The following is a 6,000-nucleotide window of genomic DNA, read 5'->3' as shown; positions in this document are numbered from 1 at the left end:
ATCGGAATTGGAATCAGAATCATGAGGGGTTTCAACAAGTGTTTTCCCCTTCCTCTTATTCCCCTTTTGATTTGCCGGAATCACACTTTCCTTTGTTTCATTATTTTTATCTTTTTGATTCTTCGATCGAGAGGAACCACCGGTCACCGGAATTTCAATAGTTTTAGGCGGGGGTGTTTGGGATAATATATTGAACGATGGAGCATGAACATCATCAATTGAAGTTCCATCAAATCTGGGACTCTTTCGAGGAGTTTCAATGGGTTTCTTAAACATGATGATGAGTAATCGTGGGGGAGGGGGGTGGACTATGTTGAAGTTAGACTTGATGAGAAACAATGGTGAAAGTGGGATAGTGGGTTGTGGCATATAGGAGTGAATAAGCGTGGGGGAGGGAGGGGGTGGGATTGACGAATGGGGATGGTAACGGTAAACAAGGAAAGAAAACGTGTATGGAGAAAATCCCTAAAATTGGATAACTGAAAATTTTAGTTCTGAAAAAAGGAAGTGAAATCAAATTAATTACCTATTATTAATTAATAATAAAAACCTTTAAATAGATTAATAATTTATTAAATAAATATAATTTGATTTTTAAATAAAATTAAATTTAATTGATATGTCATAACCCGTAAATAATCTGTTATAAGCAAGAATTTTTAAAAGTAGATTTAAAACCCGTAATATTTACTCTTAAATGTGTATATGGGGTGATTTTTCCTATATGGAATGATAGAAGGTATAATTTGTAGTTTAGTAGAAAAGTGTAGGTTTTTTTCTAAAGATGTTAGAAGGCCCAAACAATAAAGTTGATAGTACAATTGTTTATGCATGTTGAACTTGCAATATCTTTGAAGGACCATAATACCCCTTATCTTTTTACTTATTGTCTAGAAACATACATGTTGAAAGTGTCTCTTCTACTGTAACACCCCTCAAAATGAAGTAGGATAAAGTAGAGCCTCACATGGGTTTTATGCATTAATAACTTGTTAAAATAATGAAGAATAGCCTTTTTAGTCAGTTTTAGAGAGTTTGGAAGTCAAACGTCATAGGATGACCAAGACGTTCAGAAACTAGTCTTTTACGTGTTGGTGTGTTCTAGTATGTTGTTCATATTTTTATGTGTTGTTTGGAGTCTAAAATCAGTTGAGGTGACCCTAGTGTCTTAATAAATGTTTTTAGGGTCAAAACGTTCGGGTACGACTCCCCGGGACCACCCTAAGGGTCCCCGAGGAGGACCCTAACCTTGGCCAAGCAAGCTGCCAAGGCAACTTGCAAAAATGCTCATGGAGGGAGCATGTCCGCGTCGCAGACTAGCTCCACCAAGGGCCAAAAGTTTGGTCCGCATCGCGGACATGTCGCAGACTCTACTGTCTCGAAATTTAATTTTCAGAAACTTGTGGGAACACCTCCGCATCGCGGACTTGTTTCCCGACGAAATCTGCAAAAATAATATTCAAGTTTGACTTGTTTAAAAGGTCCAACTAAGTGAGGGGTAGTTTGGGTACTTTGGGGAATTATTATAAACAATTATTCTACCTATTTTAGGATATTTTAAGTGGTTAAAACCCCAAAACCTAGAATTAGACCTCATTATCCAATTGAACCTTCCCTCTCAAATAAATTCTCTCTCTAGAACTCCATGGAAGACATTGATGAAGCTTCAAGCTAGGGGATGGGTTCCTACTGATTTCTCCTTCAAATTCCTAGGAAATTAATCATAAAGGTATGGGGATTTTATCTTTGATTCTCCTTTCAATCAAAGAGCCAAATCAAAGTGATTTCAATGTTTTTCAAAAACACTAAAAACCCCAATTTCAATTCTAAGCTTGGGTTCTTGCATGAAAGTATTTCAAATGATGATTTATGTTAATATTGATGGTTTTAAGATCAAAAACTCCATGAACCCTTGCATATCATGAAATCCTAATTTTGGGTCTAAAGTGGGTCTATTGATTATGAGCTAATAATGTGATATTAATGTGTAAATTGTTATGGGCTATTGATGTATGTATTGTTCTATATTGAATTATGAGGAATTGATGGTCAATTGTTTTATATTGGATGTTGGCCTTGAATGGGCAATTGTGACCTAATGCTTATGATGATGAAGAAGTTGTGAATAGATTATTGATTCTAGTACATATATATGTTGTAGATGTTAGAATTTTGAGGTTTGATCCCTTTGAAAGTGGGAAGGTGTTTACTTTATAAGCATGTTGTGATCATGGCCTTGTAGGCAAAGTTGAATGATTGTTGTTTTGAGTAATGTTGATTATGTGAAGGTAATGTGATATGATGTGAATTTGTGTATGGTTTAAGAGCATGAAATGTGACCTTGTGTAGAGACTTTATGTGTTATGCTTGGTTGTTGTCTTCTTCGAATGACTTATAATGAAGGAGAGGTTAGGATAGACTATGTTTACCTACTCTCACACCTAGTGAAGAATGAATGAAAGAATGTGAGAATGAATGAAAAAAATGGGAGTTAATGCTAATGAATGAAAGTTGGGTCTATTGTAAGAATAGTCTTATAAAGTACTCCTTTAAATGAATGGGGTTCCTAGATGAAAGATTTTCTCATATTTGAATCCAAGAGCTTTCTTAATGAATGAATAAGGGTTAAGATGGGTATTCCTTCGTGAGTTGAGATGTGAATACTTAGTAGCAATCCTTATCCCTAAATGAATGAATGAGGGTTAGGATGGGTATTCCTTCGTGAGTTGAGATGAGAATACTTAGTAGCAATCCTTATCCCTAAATGAATGAATGTTGGGCTAGGATAGGTACTCCTTCGTGAGTTGAGATGAGAGTACTTAGTAGCAATCCTTATCCCTAAATGAATAAATGAAATGAATGTCCAAACTCCGTGGGGGAGTAATGTCTAGCACCGAGAGGATATAAAGATGGGTGGATACTCCTTCGTTAGTTGAGATGTGAGTATTTAGTAGCAACCCTTAAGATGGGTGCTCCTTCGTGAGTTGAGATAAGAGTACCTAGAAGCAATCCTTCTATCTCTTAACTATGTGCCCCACATAGGACTAGCTAGTGCTCTCTACCACGTAAAGGCTAAAAAAATGACCCTACCTTAGGCAAGTAGGGATCCCTCATCCGGTAAAGGTATTATCGGGATTCCATGTCAAGCTCCATGGTCTATGTCGGTTAAAGCTCCTCCCCACATTAATGAATGAATGAACTAGGGTCTCTTAAGGATGTACTACTTAGGATAAGTGGTGGAATGGGACATCATCTAGACATTGTAGACATTTAAGGGAGATCTTGGTGTGTCTTAGTAATGATAATGAATGAATGAGTCTCTTTGGGCTAATTAATGAAAGTGTTGGTGTTTGAGCATGCTAATGTGAATGTAAGTGCTTCTGTTGAATTGAATGTATGTGATGATCTTATGTCATTAGTGAATGAAGTTGTCTAAATGCATTAAGTTGAAAGAATGATTTATGTTGGGATGTGAATGGAGCTTGTCTTGTGTAGCCTTAAGGATCACTTGGGTGTGGTATGGAGAGTAGTATGAGCTGCCTCACCATGTCTTACTTAGGTGAGTCTTGGGATTACATTTGATGAGTGTTCTAGTTTTATGAAATGACTTGTTGGCTTATGTGCTTATATGTCTTATGTGATTAATTGGTGAAGGTTGAGGTACGCATGGTAAGTGCACTTTGTGTGACCTTAAGGTGGTGCCTTAGTGTGGGTGATGGTATGGGACGTTACCCATACATTGCACAAAGGTATTGCTTAAGGGCTACTTAAGGTGGAGGTCCAAGACAAGAAGGTAAAGGTAAATGAGTTATGTATGTTTATGAGGTATTGTGAAGCATATGACTTTGTATTGTTGGTTGTGACTTGTAAGGTGCCTATTATATATATGTTGATGTTCATGAGATTTTATTAAAGTGGCATGAAAGCATAACTTCCGAACAAATGTCCTTTTTAGCATGTTTTGCATATCCTCATACTTAGTACGTGTGTTGTACTAACCCCTTTCTTCTATTTTACTACTAGTGTAGGTTATGGTAACTAGGAGGAGATTGTGCTTGGAGTTTCTTGGATTGCTTCACTCTTCCAAGTCTTTGGTATGTCCTCAAGATTCGAGGGCAATCTTTAGAAGTTTCTTAGTCATTGTAATAGACACTTAAGTTTCATTTCATTTGTAAAGGGCCATGTCCCTTAGTACGTTTTAAGTTCTTGTCTAAGATTGGCTAAAGAGACTTAGTAGTCCGCTTGCGTATTGATGTTTTCAAATATTGATGACTCTTGAAGTCTTATGGTTTTATTGAATAAAAGTTTTAAATTCTTAGTGATTTTTATGATCTATGCGATGAATGAATGCTAAGACTTGTATGAGACCTCCGAGAGGTCGAATACACATGTAACGGCTAGGGGGTGCTCTCGGGTCGTTACATTTACTTACTCAATATACGGAATGATAGAAGGTATAATTTGTAATTTAGTAGAAAAGTGTAGGTTTTTTTCTAAAGATGTTAGAAGGCCCATACAATAAAGCCGATAGTACAATTTTTTTTATGCATGTTGAACTTGCAATATCTTTGAAGGACCATAATACCCCTTATCTTTTTACTTAATGTCTAGAAACATACATGTTGAAAGTGTCTCTTCTACTATATAGGAAAACCTTCTTATTGATCTTGCAAAAGTATTGAAAGTTAAGTAAAAAAAACTTTTTTTTTAAAAAAAATTTACTTGCAAAGAAAAACATGTTATCATTTCTTACCCTTTAATGTTGATAAATTGTGTGTAGAATATACACTCGAATAATTAAATATTGGTGAATTGTATTTACACCTCACAAAGATAAAATTTTATTTGAGTACTTACGTCGAGTTAATAAATATATTCCTAATTTAAATTAATTTGATTTTTTTTAAATAAAATATTTATTAGGAGTTTATTTTTTAAAGTTAATTATACTTTAAAAATATAAATATGACTATTAATAATCTTATATAGTTATTTAATGATATATATAATATTAAAAAATAAATTATTTTGAATATAAAAGTTAAATAGTAAATTTTCATTAAATTATTTAACTTTTAATTTTAAACAATTTAATATGTACATAATAAAAATGGAAATATATAGAAAAACTCAGTAAAGTATCATTGCATACATGTCAGTGTAAGATTAAATGGACCCTACTATACTCAATATACGAAATGATAGAAGGTATAATTTGTAAATTAGTAGAAAAGTGTAGGTTTTTTTGTAAAGATGTTAGAAGGCTCAAACAATAAAGCTGATAGTACAATTTTTTTATGCATGTTGAACTTGCAATATCTTTGAAGGACCATAATACCCCCTTATCTTTTTACTTAATGTCTAGAAACAAACATGTTGTATAAGTGTCTATTATATATATATATATATATATAATAAGCCACAATGCAACTATTATTGTAACTATCTTGTTAGCTTTCAACCAAAAGCTAACAAGATTTTTAGTTACATATTTATTATTTAGTTAAATAATAAATATGTCATTGTATGAGCTATTTATTACTCATTCCTTTTGAATTTGTTAATCTGATTTTGATCTGACACATAATTTCCAAAAGTAAATTAGATTTTGAGAAAAAACATTAAGTGATACTTGAAGTTGTCCCAGATTTTCAAAAAGACACCTTAACTTTGCGTGCGTCCTATTATTCCACAAAACATTCAAAATCACAATAAATACACATTTTTTACACAATATTTTCACTTTGGACAAAAATATCTTTCGAATGTGTAATTTCTTAAAAACAAAAAGTCGGACCCATTATTGATGTATTGAAGGATGCTTTGGTAATTTCCTGTGATGAATTCGTTTTGTTTGTTTCTTTTAAATTTCTTTTACTATACTAAATAATTGTATAAAATATTATGAATCACGATAATTAATTACTTAAATATTTAAAAGATATAAAAATATATAAAAGATCTGATTGACTCTTCAAATTTTACGGGTGACACATAAAT

Source organism: Solanum verrucosum, unplaced genomic scaffold, assembly GCF_900185275.1.
Source record: "Solanum verrucosum unplaced genomic scaffold, falcon-dt-bn FXZP01000123.1, whole genome shotgun sequence".
In the NCBI taxonomy this organism is placed as follows: Eukaryota; Viridiplantae; Streptophyta; class Magnoliopsida; order Solanales; family Solanaceae; genus Solanum; species Solanum verrucosum.
Note: the sequence above shows the minus strand (reverse complement) of the source record.